The sequence below is a fragment of the Triturus cristatus genome, unplaced genomic scaffold (assembly GCF_964204655.1).
Source record: "Triturus cristatus unplaced genomic scaffold, aTriCri1.1 SCAFFOLD_200, whole genome shotgun sequence".
Lineage (NCBI taxonomy): Eukaryota > Metazoa > Chordata > Amphibia > Caudata > Salamandridae > Triturus > Triturus cristatus.
In genome coordinates this window covers 753687-781227 of record NW_028187909.1, presented here as the reverse complement: position 1 = coordinate 781227, position 27541 = coordinate 753687, and the positions used below count along the sequence as shown (strand labels likewise).

Sequence of the window (27541 nt, the reverse complement as noted above, 5' to 3'; positions counted from 1 at the left end):
CTAACAGAACTGAGATACACGAGCATTAATTATCGATGACACCACTTAGGGTAGGCATCTGATACTGGCAGTCACGCAATCGTTGTTGTATATTATATATTACAGACTCACGATTGGAGTTGAATAAGCGGAGCCTTGAATGCGTATACACAGCCACAAGGACTCAAGGGTAAAGGTATGCCCATGGTGGGCAATATCCCGGTAAATATGATATGGTGTGATTCAGAATGCAATACATAGGATACCAGTCCCGTGGTAAACCGGTTGCCAACCAAGTCTGTCCTGTGTTGTTATGTTTGTTTATTTTTCTTTTGTCTCCAACAGAATTGTTTTTAATTGACAAACAGAGGTGCAGGGTGAAATGAACATACCCCACGCCCTGAAGAAGTTGCCGTGAGTTTTTCCAGTAGGCAATGAAACATGTCGGCATTTTAAACATGAGCAATCACGCAGCTTAGAATAAAAAACGCAAGCCAGTGTGATTTAGCTCAAATTTGGATATCATTGTATATCACTATGGGGTTCAATATGGTGCACATACTATAGCACAGTTCTTTTTCTTTAATTACACACCCTAGCGCTTGTACAGTCAATCATTGTTTTCCCTACACATTTTTCTTGCTTTTGGAGTGTTGGTAGCTGATGATGAGATCTTGAGGTAGCAGGCGAGTACCATCCTGCTTAACCCTCCTTGGTGTTGCTACCGTGAGGCACCAACACTCCTTTTCACTCTTTTTTTCACCACGTTTGGGTGTTGGAGACACAAGTTTTTAGACTTTTTGATAGTCATCCTGCTTTACCTCGTATGCAAAATATCTGTCTATCCTTTTCTTTTCCTAAGTGAGCTACACCGACGAATAGCATAGATGAGACAATCGCTTGCTTTAAAAATTGTCTAAAACGTATGACAACTGTTACGGATGGATGAATCACTCGCTCACATTGTGAACAGGTCTTTTTGTATACAGTTCATTGATAACCTGACCTGAAGAATTAGGAGTACCAACTATAACAGTCAAAAGAAGTCAGAAATCTAGGTGTTACCATGGACTTGGCGCTCTATGATTCTTAACTTAGCTGAAGCTTCGCGTTGGCTGTCCCTCACGGGCTGTTGATGCTCTAGTGCAATGAGGCGAGCTGGTAGCGGCTCATGTTGGATTCCGGTGAGAGCCTTGTTGTCTCGATGTGAACATGTCCGTTCGCGCTCGTGAAGAGCCCAAAAGCGTGATTTTAAGAGCAGTGAGCCACACCAAGGGTCCAGAACTTGAGGGGCACCACTTGTTGGTTTGGAACGCACTACAACTGGGTCCAGGGACTGGTTGGGGAGCCTTTTATGGCCCTGAGGCTTAGATCAGGAGACCAGCAGACTAGCCCTTCGAGTCACCCTGGGGTCTTGGGTTCAAGAAGAAAGTTGCAGGTCCAGTTCTTCTTCCCAAGGCAGGGGTCAGCAGGTCAGCACAGTGGGGCAGCAGTTCCTTTAGAGCAGCAGTCCAGCAGAGTAGCAGTCCTTGTAACAACACAGCAGTCGTTCTTCCTGGCAGAGTATCCACAGATTCAGAAGTGTATTGAAGCGGTGATGTCTGAGGTCCAGTATATACACAGTTGTGCCTTTGAAGTGGGTGGAGGCTTCTAGAGGCATGCCTTTGTAGTGCACCGATGCCCTTCCTTCATGGCCCTGGCTCCAGACTAGCTACAGTGGGTATGAAGCCCTTTGTGTGGAGGAGGACACAGCCTATTCAAGTGTAAATGGGTCTGTGCCCAGCACTTCCCTCCCATCCTGCCAGTGATGGCCCATCCAGTTACACCTAAGCTCCCATTGTTTGTGGCTGTCTAGGAGGAATATACAAAGCCCAGCTGTCACCCACATCCCGTCATATGACCCAGAACAGGCTGCAGGCACCATCTGGTCAAGGCAAGAAAATCCCATCGTTCTAAAAGTGGCATTTTCAGAATTGCAATTTAAAGTCTGACTGCACCATGAGTTAGGATTCAAAAGTAGGATTCCAGAGACACCAAACATGAAACAATTATATTTTCCCATTTGGAAATTACACATAAAATGTAATAAGGTAATTTCAATGTTATACTACGGGAGAGGTTTACAGAGCAGTTGTGCAAAATTAATGGAAACGTTTTTCACTACCACCAGGACATGTCCCACTTGTTAAGTACACTGCACCCTGCCTTAGGGCTGTCCAGGACCTACCTTAGACGTGACTTATATGTATTAAAAAGGAACGTATGGGCCTGACATAAGGTTTACTTTGCCAGGTAATACTGGCGGTTTAAAATTGCACACACACAGGCTGCAATGGCAGGCCTGAGACATGTTTAAAGTGCTATTTAAGTGGGCGGCACAATAAGTGCTGCAGGCCCCCTAGTAGCGTTTAATTTACAGGCCTGGGCACATTTACTGCACTTTACTAGGGACTTATATGTAGATTAAATATGGCTGTTGGGTATAGACCAGCGTTACCTTGTTTTTAAGTAGAGAGCACATTCATCGTAGCACTAGTTAGCAGTGGTAAAGTGAGCTGTGTCCCAAGGGCAGAAAAAACAGAAGGTCTGAAGGCAAAACGTTAGGGGGCAGTCAAGCCAAGGATGCCAAGTCTAACAGACAGCTAATAGAACACAGGCAAATGTGAGCTACAAAGTCAATGGTAATCAATGGGTGGGATGTATTTCTAAGTAAGCTTTCAGTATGTTCCTAATATGTCTTTGCAGTCACACAACTGTGCTGTCTGGTACGCTTTGACTTACAAAGGCGATTGAAGGAGCTTGAAGAGGCTGCTAGGATAAGCTTCTTGATCTGGTAAGACCCCTAGCAAAAATCATAGACTGGGCTATAGTGGCAAAAAAGGAGTAGCAATTAATCCTGAAGTGATGGCAGAATTGTCCCAAAGAGCCATCTATCTGTATCCTTGGAAATGAAAACTATGCAATTTCCGCAGAGAGGAGGTGCTGTATTTTTATCAGAATTGGCCCTAAATTTGTAAGGCATAAAACGCCAACTGTTGATGTCTGTTTGCGTTGGAAGAAGACAAAGTCACAAGTTCAGGCCCACCGCGATGGAGCGTGGGCCGGCTACAGGAAGCCATTTAGGCCGGCTGAACAAAGTACCTTCAATCCTGGTATGGGGAATGTTGCACAGATCTGCGTTGAAGATGCGTTGCGCAGCTGAAGTGGTGCATCGGTTCCAAGATGTGGCGCGGTTGCATCATTGTCGAAGATCCCATAGACAGGGCGATATGTTGGGTTGATATGTGTAGTTCAAAGGTGCAGCAAGGCAGAGTCCAGCACCGTTGTCGAGGCTGCTGTACGTGACGATTTAAGGGCCTGCTTCAAGGATGTCGCGCAAGCTTGCTATATGATGTGGATCTTTGCTGCGGTTCCAGTCTATGTAGCAATGGCGATCTGTCGGTTCTGCTTAAGGTTGCACCGCACTGCAGAGGATCTGTGTCGGTTCTGCTGTCCAGAGCCAACCCTTGCGGTGATTTATATGTATTAAAAAGGAAGTTTTGGGCCTAGTAAGAAGGTTTACTTTGCCAGGTGGAAATGGCAGTGTAAAACTGCACGCACAGGCTGCAATGTCAGGCCTAAGACATGTTTAAAGTGCTACTTTAGTGGGTGGCACAACCAGGGCTGCAAGCCCACTAGTGCCACTTTACTAGGCACTTCCAAGTAAGTTAAATGTGCCAATTGGGGAGAAGACAATATTACCATGTTCTAAGGAGTTAGCACACTTTAGCAGTGGTTAGCGGTGGTAAAATGCACAGAGTCCTAAACCAGCAAAAACGAGATCAGCAAAATGGAGGAGGAAGGCAAAAAGTTGGGGGGAAGACTACCCTATGGTTGACAGGTGGCAATTTGGAATCAATCATGGCATTCAAAGAGTGGCTGAACACGAGAAATGACTTCTTGAGATTCACCGTAGAAGTGGGCAAAGACAGGATAACCTTCTTAGACTTATCCATCTTTGTTACCCCGACTGGTTTACAAAGTGAACTGTACCGTAAACCTATGGCACGAAACTCGTTACTTCGTTTTGACAGCCAACACCCGAAATCGCTTCGCGCCAATTTGCCCTATGGGCAATTTCTCCGGATCAGGAGGAACTGCTCTACCCGTGAGAATTTCGAAATCCACTCTGCATTTTTGAAACAACAACTTCTTGAGAAAGAATATCCAAAGTAACTGATCAAAATAGCATACAAAAGGGCATCCAACAACAACAGGGATGCTCTTCTGGATCTCCCAGTGGTTAAGCCCCCATTGAACCGGCTTACGTGTGTTACCACCTTCTGTACTCTAACCAATGCGATCCAGAAAAGTGTTCGCAAGCATTGGAGAATACTTAACAGTGATTCTGATAAGATACCACTCCCCTTGTTTTCTCTGAAAAGAAGTACCAATTTGAAGGATGTACTAGTCCATACTCGCCCCCGTGAACAAAAACAGGGTACAGATACCACTTTATGGGGTTTACCTCCAGTCCAGGGACACTACCCATGCGGCAATTGTGCCGTTTGCCCACAAACCCATGCATCCAAAACGGTAAATATTAGTACCCCTAGACCGTGGATACAGAAAAGTTTCACAAATTGCAACAGTGATAACCTTGTGTACCTCATCACATGTCCATGCTCGCTTAAATACGTGGGCATGACCACTAGAAAGGTAAAACTAAGGATGCAGGAACACAAGAGTACATTCAGATGTAAAAAAACCATCACGAAACTTACAAAACACTTCGTTGAAAAAAACCATGATGCAGGTGATTTCAGCTGGACTGTACTTGAAAAACCGTACATCCCACCACATGTGAGTGACATACCAAATTTTTTGTTCTTACGCGAACAACGTTGGATCTTTAAATTGTCCAGCGACACCCAGGGCCTCAACGACGCGATACCATGGATGTCGATAAAGAAATAGTGTACATTATAGGTGATCAGAATACATATTAGCTTCTGGCCCAGGATACACTAGCACCTTGATGTTACCGTCACTGGACCCTCCTCTGACACTGTGGACTATAGTATCTCCTATTTTTTCAATCCAGCCTAGTCTTTTAGCTTACTGGGCATAAAATTAATTTTTTCTTATACAGTACAAGGGTTTCTAATGTTTACTACATCTGCATTAATTCTCCTGTCCGCCTCTTATTATTTAGCACTACAAAACATGTCTAAATAAAGTTTTTCAAAATAACGCAGTCGAAGGATAGTACTAGATTAACTAGCTGATGAGATTCTTCTTGTTGTCCTAGAGACGTTCATACACTGTTATCTAGCGTCTAAATAAAGTTTTTATAAATGAAACAATACAGCCTTAGTCAGGGATTACATAGATCAGCTCGTGAATTCCCTTGGTTAGTCTTTATAGACGTCACACTCAGCGCTCTACAAATTCGTTAGATGAGCGTTACTATTTGTATATAAGTGCGTCTGTTCGAGACACTAGAACAAGGTTTTATTATAAAAACAACCATACTTTAGCCAAAAAACTACAAAGACCAGTGCGCGAGACCTCTCTGGTAGTTCTAGAGACGTCACAATCAGCGCGCCAGATTACGTCAGACGGGCGTTCACTGATTGTAAACAGGTGCGTCCTTTTTCTCGCCTCCTAGATAAAAACAACTGATCCTGTCACGTCGGGTACCTCCATCTCAGTACGAGTCCCAGCCGGAGGTACCGACGGACAGGTAATATTCAGGAGATTTACTTTTACCCTTGCACGTAGTTTTAGTTCACAGCCTCGCATTCTGTTCTTTCTGCGAAGCTTTTTCCGCCCAAAACGATGCATCTCGATTGCTAAAAATTAAGAGCATTTTTTCATGTCTTCATAAGACGATATGGGTGTGTTGGACTACCGTGTCTCTTTAGAATTGGAGTTTTGCATTTTCGTCCCTTTGCCGAATTTAGCTTCACCATTAAATGGTTTTTTCCCCAACCATCGGCTGACATGTCTTGGCCACTATTAAGAGTGCAAGACATTGCCTAGCATCGACGAATATCCTTCTTTGTTAAAACATATCGTTTTCACGTATGTACTGTTCTCTAGTGGTAGAGACAGATTCATTGGCTCACGTTTATTTACAGAGCGGGGCCTCTTCCTTGACTCAAGCTGATGCCGAGCGAGGTGGGGCTTTTTCCTCAGATTTTGTTTGGTAAGCATGACTCTTCTCTTTTTTTAAATACACTTCAGCAGAATGAAGTTACAGACGCCTAGAAGCAAAATGTCTCATGTGTTCTTTTGTTTTTGTGTTCATTTAATCTATTACACTATTGTTTCTCTTGCCTTGTAGATGTCAACGAACATCAGCAAAACACATAGAGGAATTGAAGACATAGTGAAGGGTATGGTAGTAACCCAGTTGCTTTTTTCAAAGTCCGAATATTAGGGACTTTGTTTTTGAGGTCCTGAAGAAAGCCAAGGAGAGTTTCTCCGGATGGCTGAAACATGTCGACCACACAGTGGGCAGTAAACGCTGGTTACTTGCCTCCTTTTTTCCTTTTTCTTTCACTTTTTTAGACAGAAACACGATTGATGAAGCACAGTCTGGTACTTACGTATATCTAGTACATATCAATTATGTATTCTGTTTTATGAGCACTAAAAAATACAAAAACATTCATTTGTTTTCTTTACACTCCTTCATATTCTCTTGCTTTTTCCTCCTCTTTTGGATGTTTTCTTGAGAAGAGGATACAACTCATTCATTTAACCTCGATACATCAAGAGGACCCTGTGAAGAGTTGTTTGGTAACCCAGATGATGACACTGGGCACTATAAGAGTGTAATGATGGGATGCTGATTATCCTTTGATCAAGCTTTTTTGCTTCACCTTCTGCACCTTTCATCTGTTGTATTGTTTTATTACATGTTTACCTTACTCTATTGGCATAAAATTTGTTATTAGCCAACTCTCTTGAATCACTGATCAAGATTGGTGCAATTAGACCTCGGATTCCTCTATTGGTTTTTGAAGTATTTAGGAAGGGGGCTTTGGTATCCTTGTAGGTCTTTAAATATTTGCCCTCAGACCCTATCTGTTTTGATTGTTCTTGTACGGCCGTCGGCCGCGGGTCTTTTTTATATCTCAAAGAACAGATTCTATTGAACTGTTTCTGAATAAAACCATGGCAGAATTTAGCGGTTTGGCATACGATGATGTAATTCTCCAATCCATTTTAGACTCCACACCCAGTATTATTGACAGAACATCCAATGTAGAGACACCTATTGAGAATGACTGGAACAAAGTTCTCTTTTTGAAAAAATCCCATTCGCGTACGCTCATCCATGGGGCAATAATGGCAGAGTATCTGCGAGGTAACTGTGCTCCTCCAGGCTTAATTGTCACAAATGTTCCCCGTTTGTTTCTTCAAGACAAAACCTTCTTAAAAGATTGGTCTCTAATCGCCTGGCGGTGTACTAGAGATTGGTTAATCCTAATAATTTGCACCGCCAAGCGTATAGCAGACACGATCCTGGTTGAAATTCAACTACTAGAGGCCCAAATTAAGACAACGATCACAGCCACCCTGTTTAAAAAACACCAGGAGGAATCGAATAAAACAAATAAAGAGTTTAAAGATAACATCCTACTCACTAAAATCGAGAAGTTTAAAAAAGATTTATCACGCTTCAAACATGAAGTGGTGTATCCTTACACGAGTGATGATTACTCTCCCCCTGAATTTAATAGGAAAGGGCGACGCTATGGCTCCTCATATTCGGGGTCAAGCTCTGAGGGAAATTCAGACGAGGGAGAAGCACCCACAGACAATCGCCAATCCTTTCGTGGGAGGGGACGAGGGAGGTTCAATAGACCAAACTGGCAAGGAGGACTACAAACACCACCTTTTCAACAGTGGTGGCCACCTACTCCTTGGGGTTTTCCACCGGCACATTTCCAACCCCCTGCACCTCATTTCCCGATGCATGGTCCACCTCAGTACCCGCACAATCAGGAACTTTATCCCAACCAATCTTTTTTAGGATTTGGCCAAAGAAGACCAAGAGGCAAACGCAGAAACGCACCGAATCAGGTACATTGGGAACAACCAACAACGTCACATATGGGGACCAGGAGCCAAACGAAGAAGAACGCACAACCGGGGACCAGTCCAGAGTCAACCTAGTGGTTAACCTAAGTAAGAGAGAACTTACAGAAGAAGAAACCTTAGTCCTGAATAAAGGACTGGGTTTTGTGGAAACTAATTCTGGCGACCCTTTCCAGATAAACTGCGAACTAGCACAGTTCTTTCGGAAAATTCGTTTGTTTTATTTCTTCCGTGAGAAAGACTTAGCAACAGTATGTATTGAGGATAAGGACAAAAATACAGGTCTGAAGAAACGTTCGACCTTTAATCCCCCTATCACCGGGGTTCCTCATAAAGTAATTACTTTTGAGAAGGCGGTACAGCAAGAGATAACTAGTCTCTGTAGAACACAGAAATCCCAATACCATAACCTTTCAAGAAGTGAACAGAGTGCACTGCAAGCACTAATGAAAGATCAAAAAATAACAATCAAGCCTGCCGATAAGGGCGGAGCCATAGTCATTCAGGACACGATAGCGTACAGAGATGAATGCATGCGCCAGTTGTCAGATAGGCGGGCTTATCGCCCCTTGAAAGAAGATCCCACTGAACGCATTAAAAAAACGATTGACGATATAGTGGAAGAAGGCGTTACAGAAGGTTGGATCACCTCACAAGAAGGGTCTTTCCTGCACACTAGTCATCCAGTGATGCCGTATTTTTATTGTTTGCCCAAAATACACAAGCCACATAGACCACCGCCAGGAAGACCGATAATATCAGGTATTGGTTCACTTTTGGAGCCCTTATCTACTTTCGTAGATTATTTTTTGCGGCCCATAGTCAAGACCATGCCGACATTCCTACAAGACACCAAAGATATATTGCGATTACTACCTGAGATTGATTTTGACCAAAAGCAGGACTATCTAGTATCCTTTGACGTTGAATCCCTTTACACGTCAATACCGCAAGATGAAACCTTGGACACCATCAACGAGATCTTGGCTAATACTACCTTAGACTCCATAACACCAGTCCCATTCATAATGTCCCTGGCCCAATTGGCTATGAAGGACAATTTTTTCAAACATGAGGATACCATCTATCTACAGACCTCCGGGACCAGTATGGGGAGTATTTTTGCGCCAAGCTTGGCTAATCTTTACGTCCATACTTTTGAGCAACAGCACATTCTGACCACTTCCAATCCATTCTTTACATCTATCCGCTTCTGGAAGCGGTATATAGATGATATTTTAACAGTGTGGCGTGGCAATTTGGAATCAATCATGGCATTCAAAGAGTGGCTGAACACGAGAAATGACTTCTTGAGATTCACCGTAGAAGTGGGCAAAGACAGGATAACCTTCTTAGACTTATCCATCTTTGTTACCCCGACTGGTTTACAAAGTGAACTGTACCGTAAACCTATGGCACGAAACTCGTTACTTCGTTTTGACAGCCAACACCCGAAATCGCTTCGCGCCAATTTGCCCTATGGGCAATTTCTCCGGATCAGGAGGAACTGCTCTACCCGTGAGAATTTCGAAATCCACTCTGCATTTTTGAAACAACAACTTCTTGAGAAAGAATATCCAAAGAAACTGATCAAAACAGCATACAAAAGGGCATCCAACAACAACAGGGATGCTCTTCTGGATCTCCCAGTGGTTAAGCCCCCATTGAACCGGCTTACGTGTGTTACCACCTTCTGTACTCTAACCAATGCGATCCAGAAAAGTGTTCGCAAGCATTGGAGAATACTTAACAGTGATTCTGATAAGATACCACTCCCCTTGTTTTCTCTGAAAAGAAGTACCAATTTGAAGGATGTACTAGTCCATACTCGCCCCCGTGAACAAAAACAGGGTACAGATACCACTTTATGGGGTTTACCTCCAGTCCAGGGACACTACCCATGCGGCAATTGTGCCGTTTGCCCACAAACCCATGCATCCAAAACGGTAAATATTAGTACCCCTAGACCGTGGATACAGAAAAGTTTCACAAATTGCAACAGTGATAACCTTGTGTACCTCATCACATGTCCATGCTCGCTTAAATACGTGGGCATGACCACTAGAAAGGTAAAACTAAGGATGCAGGAACACAAGAGTACATTCAGATGTAAAAAAACCATCACGAAACTTACAAAACACTTCGTTGAAAAAAATCATGATGCAGGTGATTTCAGCTGGACTGTACTTGAAAAACCGTACATCCCACCACATGTGAGTGACATACCAAATTTTTTGTTCTTACGCGAACAACGTTGGATCTTTAAATTGTCCAGCGACACCCAGGGCCTCAACGACGCGATACCATGGATGTCGATAAAGAAATAGTGTACATTATAGGTGATCAGAATACATATTAGCTTCTGGCCCAGGATACACTAGCACCTTGATGTTACCGTCACTGGACCCTCCTCTGACACTGTGGACTATAGTATCTCCTATTTTTTCAATCCAGCCTAGTCTTTTAGCTTACTGGGCATAAAATTAATTTTTTCTTATACAGTACAAGGGTTTCTAATGTTTACTACATCTGCATTAATTCTCCTGTCCGCCTCTTATTATTTAGCACTACAAAACATGTCTAAATAAAGTTTTTCAAAATAACGCAGTCGAAGGATAGTACTAGATTAACTAGCTGATGAGATTCTTCTTGTTGTCCTAGAGACGTTCATACACTGTTATCTAGCGTCTAAATAAAGTTTTTATAAATGAAACAATACAGCCTTAGTCAGGGATTACATAGATCAGCTCGTGAATTCCCTTGGTTAGTCTTTATAGACGTCACACTCAGCGCTCTACAAATTCGTTAGATGAGCGTTACTATTTGTATATAAGTGCGTCTGTTCGAGACACTAGAACAAGGTTTTATTATAAAAACAACCATACTTTAGCCAAAAAACTACAAAGACCAGTGCGCGAGACCTCTCTGGTAGTTCTAGAGACGTCACAATCAGCGCGCCAGATTACGTCAGACGGGCGTTCACTGATTGTAAACAGGTGCGTCCTTTTTCTCGCCTCCTAGATAAAAACAACTGATCCTGTCACGTCGGGTACCTCCATCTCAGTACGAGTCCCAGCCGGAGGTACCGACGGACAGGTAATATTCAGGAGATTTACTTTTACCCTTGCACGTAGTTTTAGTTCACAGCCTCGCATTCTGTTCTTTCTGCGAAGCTTTTTCCGCCCAAAACGATGCATCTCGATTGCTAAAAATTAAGAGCATTTTTTCATGTCTTCATAAGACGATATGGGTGTGTTGGACTACCGTGTCTCTTTAGAATTGGAGTTTTGCATTTTCGTCCCTTTGCCGAATTTAGCTTCACCATTAAATGGTTTTTTCCCCAACCATCGGCTGACATGTCTTGGCCACTATTAAGAGTGCAAGACATTGCCTAGCATCGACGAATATCCTTCTTTGTTAAAACATATCGTTTTCACGTATGTACTGTTCTCTAGTGGTAGAGACAGATTCATTGGCTCACGTTTATTTACAGAGCGGGGCCTCTTCCTTGACTCAAGCTGATGCCGAGCGAGGTGGGGCTTTTTCCTCAGATTTTGTTTGGTAAGCATGACTCTTCTCTTTTTTTAAATACACTTCAGCAGAATGAAGTTACAGACGCCTAGAAGCAAAATGTCTCATGTGTTCTTTTGTTTTTGTGTTCATTTAATCTATTACACTATTGTTTCTCTTGCCTTGTAGATGTCAACGAACATCAGCAAAACACATAGAGGAATTGAAGACATAGTGAAGGGTATGGTAGTAACCCAGTTGCTTTTTTCAAAGTCCGAATATTAGGGACTTTGTTTTTGAGGTCCTGAAGAAAGCCAAGGAGAGTTTCTCCGGATGGCTGAAACATGTCGACCACACAGTGGGCAGTAAACGCTGGTTACTTGCCTCCTTTTTTCCTTTTTCTTTCACTTTTTTAGACAGAAACACGATTGATGAAGCACAGTCTGGTACTTACGTATATCTAGTACATATCAATTATGTATTCTGTTTTATGAGCACTAAAAAATACAAAAACATTCATTTGTTTTCTTTACACTCCTTCATATTCTCTTGCTTTTTCCTCCTCTTTTGGATGTTTTCTTGAGAAGAGGATACAACTCATTCATTTAACCTCGATACATCAAGAGGACCCTGTGAAGAGTTGTTTGGTAACCCAGATGATGACACTGGGCACTATAAGAGTGTAATGATGGGATGCTGATTATCCTTTGATCAAGCTTTTTTGCTTCACCTTCTGCACCTTTCATCTGTTGTATTGTTTTATTACATGTTTACCTTACTCTATTGGCATAAAATTTGTTATTAGCCAACTCTCTTGAATCACTGATCAAGATTGGTGCAATTAGACCTCGGATTCCTCTATTGGTTTTTGACAGGTCCAAGAGACAGTATTTTCCCCACTCTGTTCCCGATGCCAACCTGCACATCTGAACAAAAGAGAAGCCCCTTTCTAGTGTGTTCACCATTTGCCTTTCAATGGTGGCCTTTGAAGCATGCCTTTTGGGCCAACACCCTATGTGGCTTCCTGCCAGGAGGAGGGAACACCTCTTCCAGTGGCCGGCCCAGTGGCGTAGCAAGGGGGGAGTCGGGGTGGCACCCCCCACTCTTACCTGCAGCCGTCGCGGGGCGGCAGACGCAGGGATCGTCGAACCCCCCCCCCCACTCCTACCTGTGGCCGTCACAGGGCTGCAACCGCCACAGTCGGCAGAAGGTCTAGCTACGCCACTGAGCAAGCCTCTATTGTTACCTGTCCTGGGAGCTGTTGTCATGTCTCCCATGGCCAGCAGTAGGCTGTCTCATGACCAGCCTCAGAAAATGGATGCTGGAAACAGGGCTACAGAGTGGCAACTTTCTAAAAGTTGTGTGGGACAACAGGTTATATTACTCTCGACTTGGGTATCAAGTCGGGCTTATTGTAACGAGTTGTTTGGTACTTTGATCTATCAACTTTGGCAGTTCCATTCAGAAGTTAGCACAGCTGGGCTGTTCAGTGTGTAACTCCATACTCGCTAATGGGCCTACCAATCCCTCTCACAATAAAAACGACAATTGTGGTTTTTTTACTGCTAGAACATGCTTAACACATGTTATACTTTACTACTATGCTGCAAAATGCCTTAGGACTCAATAGACCTACTGTAGGGATGACTTACACACATTAGGAAAGGGAGTTTGGGCATTGCCATTGTATGAAATGGCAGAGTCGAGTTAGCAGTTTTAAACTGCCCCACCGGTCTGCAGTGGCAGACTCGGAGTCACGTTCCACCCTGAGTGGAACGTTTTTACCTTGTTCCACTCAGGGTGGCACAACAATTGCTGCAGTCCCTGAGAGGACACTCCAACTTTCAGTTGCTGGGTACACCTGGCACCATATACTAGGGACTTAGAGTAAGTTAGCTAATGCCAATTGGGTAAAGCCAATCAAACATACACGTTTTAAAGATCAGGACACTGAGGCCTGGTAAGCAGACGTCAGTGCACTCTGAGAGTGGAAAAACCAGTAGCATCTGTCCAAATCTTTGGGGATGACCATACAAAAATAGGCATTTCCTTACACTGATTGACTCAATGAGGGTGTCCCTTTCTTTAACCAACTTGAAAATTAATTAAATAAAAAAGGACTTAAGGAGAACCTTAGCAAAAAGTGCAATCTTCTCCAAAACAAATTGTGAAGATTGTCAGACTGCTCTCTGTCTCGATCCAGGCTATATTCCCTCGTGTTGATCCATTACAGGACCCTTCAATGATTGAAAATAGCTCACTTCTACAAAGCAATTTCTTAGGGGGAGACGATCCCTCTCTCAGAAGATGCTAAACAAGAACCAACTTGGTGGCTATCTGACATAGAGACCTGAAATGACTGAACAATCTTCAGTTTTCTCCCAGACTTGGCGATAAAATAGGATGTCAGCAGGACAGGGTGGGGTTCCAGATATGATATACACTCTATTGGGGGAAATGGTTCCCCATCGAGCTGGAAATGCACATCAACTGCCTAGAACTCCTAGCACGTTCTTTTGCAGTGAAAGCCCTAATAAAGGACTAGTTGACGTGTTGCATCCTTCTAAAAATACATACATTTTGACAGTGAGGTATATATCAATAGAGAGATATGAAATTCAAGATGTTAGCTAAAGTAGATAGCCAAAGGATTTTGGCACTGCTGCCTCCATCAAAATGTTGTAGTCAGCATGAAACATTTGCCGGGCAGTAACAATCTGGTAGTAGACTGGAACTCCCGATTCCTCCAGAACATTAGAGACTGGATGTTGAATACACAGATCTTTCTGAGGTTAATAGATCACCGGGGTCTATGTCAGACAGACCTTTTTGCTTCCCAGCTCAACAGACAACTCCCCAGATTCTTGAGTTGCAAGCCGGATTCAGAGTCGAAAGCAACCGATGCTTTCCTCAAGAATTGGTCTCTAGCTCTTCAATATGCCTTTCCCCCATTCATAATGCTTCCAAGAGTGACATCCCAAATTCAAAAACAAGGTGCAAAGCTGATCCTTATAGCGCCTCTGTAGAGGTCATAAATGTTGTTCCTAGTATTGTTGAAGCTATCATGACATCACCTATTCCTGTTACCATTTGTTCTAGACTTACTCATAAACTCCATGGGCACCCGCTATCCTCTACTACCAGAGGGCCGTCTGTGCTTGGTGGCCTGGAGACTTTTCAGGACAGATAGCCAGTGCCAGGCCTTTCAAACATGGTATTCAACTACATTTCAGGTGCCTGAGCAGACAGTATTGTCAAGCATTACAATATTTCATGGAGGTGATACTCCGATACTTCATGCTGGTGTTGCAGCGCGGAAACCTGGGTATCGGGAATCAAGTCAAAACCCCTTACCTAATATCCTCCTTCTGTCACAGACCAAATATCACATTAACACATTCACTCCTACAATCATTGGTGGGGCCCATAACACCAACATTCACACTTCACTTCTCGTTGGTCTGCAATTATAGGAGAGATGAATGTTCCAAGCGCTGACATGAAAGGAATACCTTATAATCCTATAGGAAGAAAATTATTTACACATCTGTACATTAAACCTTATCTCTACCCATCATAAACTTAAACATTAAGATACTCCTCCCACGTGATCAATGGATCATTTAGTTGAGTTGATATGGTGATTTATTCCAGCTAAATACAATCAAGATCCTGATTTATCCTTTCTTAATAAACGACCAAAACACATTTGCTTGTTAATCAATATTTTGTTTATCTAATTATTACAAGAATTTAGTTTTATCTAGTAAATTTATTAATCATTACGTAAATTACAGAACATCATATTTACCTATTCTGGCTATTGGCCGTCCTCTAAGTCATCAAATTTGGTCATCAATCAGTCAGAATTCGAAAGTCCTTCATGCAACACGCTACAGTCCCATGAATGATCAAGGACCAGAGCCGTGCAAGCATCTATCAGTGCCCATAGATTTTAGGAAGTCCTCAGTTCATCAAAGAAATGGGCAGCAATTCAGTCTGTCAAAGATTCAGGAACACAGCGTCACCGTCGTCTCCGTCAGCAAACAAATTATATGGAAAAGGAAGAGCAAAAGCGACCCTCTCTATTCTATTGTCATTTTATAATGAAAGTCAAGTCTGAATGATACATTTTATAACATTTGGACTTCATCCATTGGTTAGTTAGGATCGTTCGATGCTGAAGTAAGCAAATTTGGTATAATTCACGTGGTGATGTCATGGTTCTTCTAAAGTCAGTCCATACTGGCTTGCTTGTGGAAGTCCATTGTTTTCGTCTTGGCAGTCATCCCACAGTGACCTTGTTCGGGTACACTACGTTTAGAGTTCATGTTGAGGTCTAGAAGCCTTTGTCGCATCGGCGCACTCCATACCTCGTCGGACAATGGCCACTTCGTCGTTTCGCGTCGGCGGCCATATTTGTTTTTAGGCCCAACGATAACTTAAGCGAAACAAACACAAAAGAATAATTAATATATAGAAATAATGAATAAAGTGTTAAACCCTCACTAATTCCCTTATGTGCTTGTAATTATCTAGCATATAGCAATATTAAAAGCGTTCATATTCACCCATTGATGTCATCTGGTGCAACATTACGAAAACATCACAAAAGCAACATATACCATGCAGTATCCTATTTTCTACAGTTAGTATGTGTATTTCATACAGTAGTAATATTGATTAGATATCAAACAAACACATTAATACTTATTTTAATTAATGGATTATTCTCATTAGTGTAAACATGCAGAATGGGGGGGTATATAAAATTTTGTATTACTCGCTCCATCACTGGCGTTACAATACTTCATCTTGGCATCGATGTCTGAACCGGGGCCTTGATCCTGTTCAAACTGATACTGCTCACGTTTTGCACTTTTTGTTATCTCAACTGGTGGATTTGGGCATGAAGTACAGATTATAAATAATTCCAGGTCAGCTATCTCTGCATTCTTTGGTCTGCAACCTCCTAAGATGTGTTAGTTTCTTTCTTCAGCCCCAGCCAAGAAACACTAGTCTCTGGGATGACAGTATGGTGTTGCGGTTCTTATAGCAGTGGCCCTTGAATGAGGATTTGTCTAACAAGTAGTTATCTGCAAAGTTGGTGACTCTGCTTTGTCTCATTTCCTACAGACGAATTTCAGACGTTAGTGCATTGGACATCTCAGCTAAGTTTTTAACTCCTGATGGGGTCACTTTCAACATTGGAAGATGGACAAATTCTTCATCTAAATCAATTTCTCATCCAACATTCCCGTATCATCAGAACCTTTGTGTAATTCTTTGTGTGAAGGAATATGGAGCACATTCTGGTGAGAACTGTTGGACCCGGCCTCGTGGCGTGGTCCTTAACCCCCTGGATTGTGCCCGTTCCCGGCCCCGGCCGTCCCGGGCCACCCGTCTGAACTGCACCAAGGCCCTTCACCCGGAGCTGCACGTGGACGCATACTCCTCGTGGCTCCGCCATCTTGTTGGCATCCACGTCACACCGTGCACCAGCCGGCGCGACCCCGCTCAACCCGGCCTCGACCCCAGCGAAGCCCCGACATCGAGGCACCACGAACTAGCCAGGGGGTGCCGCAGGAACCATTCATCGCCCCGGCGGAGGACAGTATCGATGGGACCCCCAACTGTCCTCCCCTCTCAAGGTGTGATCGCCCTGCAACTCCCATGGGCCTGGCGCCTCTCCTGCTGGGCGTCTGGCCACCTCCACCCGGCCACTCCGCCCCCTCGGGCGCATAGGTCCGGACATCAAAGGGCTCCAGACCTATATCTGGGGCGACCCCACCACAGCTCGGCAGTTGTATCCCGGAGTCGAGAGCCCTGCTGATTGAATCGCGGCTGACCCTACGGAGAAGAACTCTTGTCGGAAACCATCACGAGCCCTGCTGACTGCGTCGCGGCTCCCTCCTGTGAACCCTTTTCTGAACCACCTGGAACATCGGAGCCCTGCAGATGCCGTCGCGGCCCAACCTCGCTGGAACCTTCCTCGGAGCCCTGCTGACGACGTCGCGGCTCGAGCTGAACAGAGACCATCTTGAGAGCCCTGCTGATTGAATCGCGGCTCTCCACGAACTGTACGCCAGAGCCCTGCTGACGCCGTCGCGGCTCGACCCCTCCGAGATCGGAGGTCCTCCAGCGTGAGGATAAGAACTGGGCCCCAGGTACCCTCGTACCACATTCCCGCCAAAGACTGACCCGCTACCCCTACCCTTCCAAAGAGACATTGAGACTTTTGGTGGATCCCTCGATCCCTTCGTGTAAATATTGAGCTCGTAACCTTTTTATTGATGATAAAGAATTGCTTGTCTTGAGACAACCTCCTTGAGTCCGGTGTGGTGGTGTTACTGTGCTAGTACGTGATAGGAGAAGGATCTCTCAGGAGACTTCTCGGCAGCGCTCGGCTACTTCGTGCAGTGAGAGGGCCCCCCCCCCCTTGGTGGTCTCACCGACCCCTCGGGGTCCGCCTTCCAACATTTGGTGGCCAGCGACGGGATCCGAGCCGAACGCAGTACGTACCAGCCAGTACCCACTAGCTACCCATCCAAACGAATAGCATCATGAGCAGCCAGGAAAACAACGCGACAATGGAGTTCCAGCCCGAACGGCTGGAAGAATATACGCACAAAGAATTAAAACAGTTCTGCAGAGACAAAGGCATTGCAACCACCAGCCTCGGTACCAAGGAAGAGATGCAGAAAGCTCTGAGGGCATGGTTGGAGGCTGGGGCAGGCCCCTCCCAGGAAGAAGGGCCCTTGCCCCTGACGGAGACCACAGCAACCGCACTGACCCCGGCAACCGGAGGAAGAAAGAGCCTAGAAACCGGCCTCTCCGAGGAAGAAATACGAGAGCGGGAAAAGGTCCGGAGCCACGAACTAGAGCTCGCCCGACTGCGGCTGGACGGCGAACTCCAGCTGGCAGAAAAGAAACTGGCCCTCGAGCAGCTACGCCTTCAAGAAGAAATAGAAGAGAAGAGACGACACCGGGAGTTGGAGGAAAAGAAACTAACTCTTGAGCACGAGCGCAGTCTCAAGGAGCTCGAGATCAAGGCCAAGAACGGAGGGACCAACACCCCCAGTACTAGAGACACTCTACCGCCCCCCGAGGCCAAGGTGCATATCCCGAAGGAGGTCGTCAAGGAGTATTACAAGAATGACGATATCCAACAATGGTTCAAGGCCTACGAGGTGGCCATGACCTCCCATCGGGTGCCCCGAAAAGACTGGGGCGCAGGCCTGTGGGGGCGATTCCTGAGTGAAGGGCGGGACACGCTGCTCCAGCTACCGGAGGAGGTGATGACCTCCTACGATCACATGAAGGAGGCCCTGCTCACCCGATACGGGCTAACAGCGGAGATGTACCGCCAGCGGTTCCGAGACTGCAAGAAAATCCCGGGTACCACATGGGTGGAATATGTGGACTTTTTCAGTCGGGCCCTAGAAGGGTGGATCAAAGGCAGCAAAGTAACCACCTACGGACAACTGGTCGACCTCATCGTCTGGGAACACCTTTCCAATAATTGCTTCGTGGAACTGAGGCAGCACCTCCTCGACAGCAAAATGACCGACCCGCGAAAACTTGCCGTCGAGGCCGATCGATGGGTCAACTCCCGGGTCCCCCGGAGCTCAATGGGGGAGTACCAGAGGAACCCCAACGGACCCCCACGCCAGCGCGGTGGGGGGGGAGGGCCGAACAGGAACCGAGACCCTCCCGCTGGGGCCCCCAGGAGCCCCCCTCGAGGGCCACCGCAGCCACATCTCTCCCCGAGCCTAGCGCGAAGGGTGGGCCCGGCCCGACCCGGACCACGGCCACCCGTGACCTGCTATGGCTGCCAACAAACCGGACACTTTGCCAGCGACCCGGCCTGCCCCCTGAACCGAAGAAACGGGGCCGGCGGGCCCCCGCCCCGGCAGCTGACAGCCGCCGCCTTGGGGGGAGAGGAGGAAGAAGAGGCCCTCGACCGAGAAAACACTGAGTGGGAGCCGGCAGCCATGTCCCTGGTCTGCCTGGGTAGCCGAGAGATGGTACCCTGCACCCCCATCCCAACCAACACCCAGAAGTACCGGCAGCAGGTCACGGTCAACGGACAACGGGCCGAAGCCCTTCGCGACACCGGCGCCAGTATCACCGCTGTCCGCTGCCACCTGGTGACCCCTGAACAGATTCTACCGAATGTGCTGTGCCCGGTGCGGACGGCCGACAACAGTGAAAGCCTATGCCAGATGGCCCTGGTCCCCTTCGAGTGGGGAGGGGTGACGGGCCTGCTGAAGGTGACGGTGCGCGACGACGCCCCGGTTGACTGCCTCCTGGGGAACGACTTGGAGAGTTCCCCCTGGGCTCAAGTAGAACGACGAGAGCACCTCCGAATGCTGGGACTGGCTGATTGGGCCTGCGCCATCACCCGGTCCATGACCGCCCAGGCCCCCCGCTCCTCCTCGACCTCCGGGACGGCCCGACCCGAGGGGCTCACACCCCCTCCCGCCAGCAGCGAGGAGGAGGCGGACACCGACCCCGGGCCCAGCGAATCCTCCCCCGAAGAGATGGCTTCTCCGAGCGCCCTACCAGAACTGACGCAATGGCAACATGAAGGGGGCCCCACCCGAGAGCAGTTCCAGCAAGAGCAACAGTCCTGTCCCTCTCTCGAAGGGGTCCGACAGCAGGCGACCGCGCAAGCCAACGGTGACCAGACCGGCACCCACTGGATCTACTGGGCCGAGGGCCTGTTGTACAGTGAACAGAAAGTGGCAGAACTCGGGGCCGGCCGCGTGTTGGTGGTCCCCCTCCGCTTCCGGGAGTTCCTTCTCAACCTGGCCCATGATGTGCCCCTCGCCGGGCACTTGGGGCAAGACAAAACGTACAGTCGTCTGGTGACCCACTTCTACTGGCCTCGGATGCGGAGAGATGTGGACAACCACTGCCGGTCCTGCCAGACCTGCCAAGCCAGCGGGAAGACGGGGGGTCGGGTCAAGGCCCCCCTCCAGCCCTTTCCCGCCGTCAGCACCCCGTTTGAACGAGTCGGAATCGACATTGTGGGACCCCTGGACCCCCAAACCGCCCTGGGCCACCGCTTCATCCTGGTCCTCGTGGACCACGCCACCAGGTACCCGGAGGCGGTCCCGCTCAGAACTATAACGGCCCCTGTGGTAGGCCGGGCCTTGATGGGGATCTTCTCCCGAGTGGGATTCCCCAGCGAAGTGGTGAGCGACCGTGGCACGAACTTTATCTCCAGGTACATGCGGTCCCTGTGGCAACAATGCGGGGTCACATACAAGTTCACGACCCCATATCACCCTCAGGGGAACGGGCTGGTTGAGCGGTTCAACCGAACATTGAAAGGGATGATCCAGGGCCTGGAAGAACCCCTCAGGCGGAAATGGGATGTCCTGCTGCCCTGCCTCCTGTTTGCCTATCGGGAGGTCCCGCAGAAGTCCCTGGGGTTCAGCCCGTTTGAACTATTGTATGGGCACCCGGTCCGCGGACCACTCAGCCTGGTCAAGGAGGGCTGGGAGATGAAGCCCCGAGGCGCCCCTCCTGACGTCTACCGATACCTCCTGACCCTCCGAAACCAGACCCGCAAGTTCCGAGCCATAGCCGAAGCCAACCTCGAGGCCAGCCAGGAGGACATGAAGCGGTGGTACGATCGCAACACTTCTACGGTAGAATTCGAGCCAGGTCAGAAAGTATGGGTCATGGCCCCGGTCGAACCCGGCGCCCTCCAGGACAAGTGGACCGGGCCCTTCAAGGTGGTGGAGAAGAAAAGTCCCGTCACCTACCTGGTCGATCTGGAGTCCCCCCGGAACCCCCTCCGGGTCCTACATGCGAACAGGCTAAAACCCCACTTCGCCCGGACCGAACTGAGCCTGCTGCTGGCGACCGACGAGGGGAGCGAGGACGACTCCGAGCCCTTGCCCGACCTCTTGCAATCCAACAGTCACGATGGATCGATCGAAGGGGTCCAACTCGCCTCGTCCCTGACCCCGGAGCAGCGCAACGACTGCCAGCGATTACTGCGGGACTACGCAGCCCTCTTCTCTCTCACCCCGGGGGTGACCCACTGGTGCGTCCACGACGTCGACACCGGGGAGAACCCCCCCATACGACACAGAGCCTACCGGGTGCCTGACCGAGTGCGGGCCTGCATCCAGGCCGAAGTAGCGAAGATGCTGGCCCTGGGGGTCATCGAGCCTTCCGACAGCCCGTGGGCCAGCCCTGTCGTCCTGGTGCCCAAGGCCGCAGCTCCCGGTCACCCCCCGGAGTTGCGATTCTGCGTGGACTACCGAGCCCTGAATGTAGTAACCAAGACAGACGCACACCCGATACCCCGGGCCGACGAACTGATCGACCGCCTAGGGGCCGCTCGCTACTTGAGCACGCTGGACCTCACCGCCGGGTACTGGCACATCCAGCTCACCCCCGGCGCCCAAGAAAGATCCGCCTTTTCGACCCCGGATGGGCATTACCACTTTCGGGTGATGCCCTTCGGAATGAAGAACGCCCCGGCCACCTTCCAAAGACTGGTGAACAAGGTTTTGGCCGGGCTTGAGGCCTTCAGCGCGGCCTACTTAGATGACATTGCCGTGTACAGCAACCACTGGGCCGAGCACCTTCTCCACCTGAAGGCCGTCCTGGCCGCCCTTCAGCGGGCCGGGCTCACAATCAAGGCCAGCAAATGCCAAATCGGCCACGGATCCGTGACCTACCTCGGCCATCAAGTGGGGAGCGGGCAGGTGGCCCCCCTCCAAGCAAAGATAGATGCCATCCAGACCTGGGAACCCCCCACTACCCAGACCGCTGTCCGGGCCTTCCTGGGCCTCACCGGATACTACCGGCGGTTTATCCGGGACTATGGGAGCATTGTTGGCCCCCTCACAGAGTTAACGTCCAAAAAGCAGCCCAAGAAGGTACACTGGACACCCCGCTGCCAAACAGCCTTCGACACCCTAAAGACAGCCATGTGTACTGCTCCGGTGCTGCAGGCCCCGGACTACCAGAAGGAGTTCGTGGTACAGACGGACGCCTCCGAGTATGGGATCGGGGCCGTCCTATCCCAAGCCGACGAAAAGGGGCTCGACCGACCAGTGGCCTTCATCAGCCGACGACTACTGCCCCGAGAGCAACGCTGGAGCACTATTGAGCGTGAGGCCTTCGCTGTGGTGTGGGCCCTCAAGAAGCTCCGGCCCTACCTCTTTGGCACCCACTTCCGGGTCCAGACCGACCACCGGCCCTTGCAATGGCTAATGCAAATGCGGGGCGAGAACCCCAAGCTGCTGCGGTGGTCCATCTCGCTACAAGGGATGGACTTTGACGTCGAACACCGGCCCGGCAATGACCACGCCAACGCCGACGGCCTGTCCCGCTTCTTCCGCCTTGACGCGGAGAATCCCCAAGGAGATGGGTGACTCTCCATGCCTTCGGCTGGGGGGGACGCCTGTTGGACCCGGCCTCGTGGCGTGGTCCTTAACCCCCTGGATTGTGCCCGTTCCCCGCCCCGGCCGTCCCGGGCCACCCGTCTGAACTGCACCAAGGCCCTTCACCCGGAACTGCACGTGGACGCATACTCCTCGTGGCTCCGCCATCTTGTTGGCATCCACGTCACACCGTGCACCAGCCGGCGCGACCCCGCTCAACCCGGCCTCGACCCCAGCGAAGCCCCGACATCGAGGCACCACGAACTAGCCAGGGGGTGCCGCAGGAACCATTCATCGCCCCGGCGGAGGACAGTATCGATGGGACCCCCAACTGCCCTCCCCTCTCAAGGTGTGATCGCCCTGCAACTCCCATGGGCCTGGCGCCTCTCCTGCTGGGCGTCTGGCCACCTCCACCCGGCCACTCCGCCCCCTCGGGCGCATAGGTCCGGACATCAAAGGGCTCCAGACCTATATCTGGGGCGACCCCACCACAGCTCGGCAGTTGTATCCCGGAGTCGAGAGCCCTGCTGATTGAATCGCGGCTGACCCTACGGAGAAGAACTCTTGTCGGAAACCATCACGAGCCCTGCTGACTGCGTCGCGGCTCCCTCCTGTGAACCCTTTTCTGAACCACCTGGAACATCGGAGCCCTGCAGACGCTGTCGCGGCCCAACCTCGCTGGAACCTTCCTCGGAGCCCTGCTGACGACGTCGCGGCTCGAGCTGAACAGAGACCATCTTGAGAGCCCTGCTGATTGAATCGCGGCTCTCCACGAACTGTACGCCAGAGCCCTGCTGACGCCGTCGCGGCTCGACCCCTCCGAGATCGGAGGTCCTCCAGCGTGAGGATAAGAACTGGGCCCCAGGTACCCTCGTACCACATTCCCGCCAAAGACTGACCCGCTACCCCTACCCTTCCAAAGAGACATTGAGACTTTTGGTGGATCCCTCGATCCCTTCGTGTAAATATTGAGCTCGTAACCTTTTTATTGATGATAAAGAATTGCTTGTCTTGAGACAACCTCCTTGAGTCCGGTGTGGTGGTGTTACTGTGCTAGTACGTGATAGGAGAAGGATCTCTCAGGAGACTTCTCGGCAGCGCTCGGCTACTTCGTGCAGTGAGAGGGCCCCCCCCCCTTGGTGGTCTCACCGACCCCTCGGGGTCCGCCTTCCAACAAGAACAGACCTTCTAATACTGGCCATTTATTGATATATTTTTGGAAACCATTTGCTCCGGTGCAGGCATCCATGCTGGTTAGGTGGGGGAAATTAATCATGCCTGAAGCGGGAATAGACTAGGGACACCATGGCTTCAAAGTCTCTGATAGCTAACATGCATCTAGAAGAGATAATGAAATGTCCAGATTGTTAACCTGAGTCAGTTTTCAGATCTTTCTACTTGAATCCACAATGAACATGGCCAATTTGGTTATTAGTAAGTTTTGAATGGGCATAATCATAGCCTTTGATCCTGGCATAGAATTCTAAATGTCCTAGCTTGTGTGTCTGAAAGTTTTCAATTTTATTAAAGACACAGAGATGAGGATTAGCCCCCTCCAACAGCTTTTCCTCTTGAATGGACTAGCTTTAGATTTCTTCCTATCCAGTATTAACTGTAGAAGGTGGTACTCTTATATTGATCATCTGTGTTGTTTTCGGTGTTTCTTACGAAACAGAATTCTTGCTGATGTATATATTGATCCCAATTGCCTAGGTCTAGATAATAAACAGGAGTAATCACATAGTTTTTCTTCATGGATCGGTTGTTTCGCAGAGAAGAGGATGATGGGACACTAATAGAGTCCTATATGTGTATCATCGCCTCCTTCATTTGTTGCAGTGTTTTGATGTTTATTGATCTAGTGCATACATGCCAACATTTTAAAAGTGTAAAGTTGGAGATTTAAAAAACAAATCGGGGGAATGCCTTTTCCCATTGTCAGATATTGTAGCAGAGGTCATTTTAGGTGGGAGACAGCTAAAATAGCTCAATTTTTGCTTCGAAAATCCGAAATCTCCCCCCTGAATCGGAATGTATGCATAGTGTACGAAGGAGTCATGGGAAATCAGTCCTGCCAAGTACCACGCATCAGGCGTTAGACTAATGCATTTCAGTGTGGTGATCCACATCACTGCACTGAAATGCAAAGTCACGCATAATATCGCCTAGCGCCTCTTCAGCTGTGAAGCCGGAGCGCTATTAGCACCACTGATAGAAAGCTGGGTGGCTCCGTGCTGCTTGCAAGCAGGCTTGGGGGTTGGCTCAGCTTGTGTCTTCTTAGGCAGTTCTCTGTAAAAACAATGTAGCAACATTCTCACCCGACGCGGCAATCACTGACGTCACAACTTGACTCAGTGATGAGTTTAACCAATAAATTGGCTGCACGGCCGCACGCGGCGCCAGCGGACGGCAAACAGTGAAGTTAGTTGCATCGCACCCTGAGTTGTGGGCCATGCGGCCTAATGATGTGAGGATCTGCTGCGACCGGATCCGGACCGCGGCCGGAGTGGTGTTGCACTACAGACAAGCACAGCCATGTGAATGATGCAGCCGGAACGAGTGATCGAATCCTGCACCGCTGTTGCTGCCAGAAGCCCATGCGGGTGAGAGTCATCTTGGCGAGCTAGCCATTTCTGCTGATGGTGCTGCTTGAAACAGAGTACTAGTAAATGTTAGTGTCACTAGTACATCTCTAATCCTTCTCCAATTATTTTTAGTGTCTGTTATAATGAGCAAAGTAAAGTTGCAGCAGCTGAACCGGAGGCCTCAGTCTGTAGCTCCACTGTGACAGTCTGACCGTGATGGGCTGAGCGTACTCAAGCTGCGGCTGGTGCTGCACCAACTGTGGGGCTGGGGCAGCAGCACGGCACCTGCATCGAAAATCGTTTGCCCTCTAATATCCCCCTTTGCAGCGGGTAATTCACCATCAGGTATAATTGTAACCCAAGGCTGTGGCATGTTCTGCAGTGCGCTAACCTGGCTGTCAGTGCCACGCCCAGAGAAGGTGGAACAGAGCAACCCATGCTTTGTGGTCTTGGGGCCTGTAGGTGGTCGTGCACCTGGGCTGGGCTAGTGGGCACAAGATGTTTTCTTCCAAAATTAAACCCATGTATCTGAACACCTTTGTCCAAGTCAAAGAGCTGACCTTCCTCAGTCTGCATCCCTGATTACCCAGTATGGCCCGTTTGAATATTATTACAGCTTTCCCCAGCCTGTCCTGGCCGTCATGTCTGGTCGGCATTGGTGTGCGCAGTGTCTGAGTGTAAGGTACAGGCAGAGTTCATTTTAAACTGCTTATAAAATAACAACGCACACACATTAAAATGAAAGACAAGTGTAATTTAAATAATCAGTAGGAAATAAAACAATTTACAGTACGAACCCTTGACCTTTTCCATTACGAAATGTTGTTTTCATCACAGCCACCATTCAACATAGACGAATTAGAAGAAAATTAACATTATCTTTTGTTTTCTATTTTGTTTTACGTATGGAATATCATGTCATTTAGAATGTTGTGTTTTGTTAAATGAGCTACATACACTCAAGTGCTGGCTGCAGCACTGCCCTGTTCTTAGTGGTGTTTCTCTGTACTTTCAGTTCATGTTTTTAAAAACACTAATGTGCACTCTGGTATTGTTGTGAACGTGGTAGATGAGACTTCTACTAGGAACAAGTGGCCTGTTCGGGGGCAGGGCTCCCTATCTGTCATGTTGGTTAGTGCCCTTCCATTTACGATGCCTAGCAGCAGTTTTAAGATCTTAGCGTTTCTCGTTGCTCAAATGGGTGTCAGTTCTGTTATTTGTTTCCCTCGTCTTCATTGCTTGAGTTTGCTCAAGAGAAAGTGTCACTCATAGTCATTGAAATGTCACTCATACAAACCTACCAAGTATCACGCATCAGGCATTAGACTAACGCATTTCAGTGTGGTGCTCCGCATCACCGCACTGAAATGCGAAGTCACGCATTTTAGCGGCTCCTCAGCTGTCAAAGCGGGAGCGCTAGTGTACCTTTATTGACTAGATTTAGGCAGTGCATGGTCACTAAGGGTGCGCCACAGGATGTAACACTAGTCAATTTTTAAACAGACAGGTCCGTGCCCTGCGGCATGTGACGTCGTCAGGAGTCAGTGCCCAGCCAATTATTGGTTACTACAGAGACGGTGCACGCCGCAAGAGTGCGTGTTCCAGTAATCAGTGTGCGCGCACTGCAGCAGCAGTAGTTCTAATAAGTTTTGGTGGGCGCAGTCTGAATCACAGAAGCGTGAGGTGCGGTTGGAGCCCAGAGCTGAGGACACATGACCAGCCGCCCAGAAGAATCATGATTGGCCGTGCATTTCCATTGATTGTCACTGGCCGGCTGGTGGTTCTAGTCCGAGCTGTAACGTTAAGGCAAGTCACGCCGGCCTCACCAAATTGCTCCGCTCGTCTCGCTGCTAAGAAGTAAGTGCCTCGCGAGTGTTGACTACTTTTAGTGTCAGTTGCTGCTTGTATAATAAATGTATTTGCTCCCGTCACTGAAGTTTAGCAGAGCTGCTCCGGTAGCTCCGT

At 48.3% G+C, this 27541-nt stretch overlaps 1 long non-coding RNA gene across 3 annotated transcripts in view; it reads left to right on the top strand.

The window, feature by feature from the left end:
- The window catches only part of LOC146770442 (uncharacterized), an 81261-nt gene that overhangs the window by 38597 nt on the left and 15123 nt on the right, over positions 1–27541 (top strand). Inside the window, exon 1 of one of the 3 annotated variants that reach the window (XR_014975687.1) lies at positions 27255–27433. The exons of the other annotated variants lie outside the window; for them this stretch is intronic. This is a non-coding gene — a long non-coding RNA (uncharacterized LOC146770442). Of the gene's footprint in view, positions 1–27254; positions 27434–27541 lie in introns of those variants that run through there. 3 annotated transcript variants of the gene reach the window in all.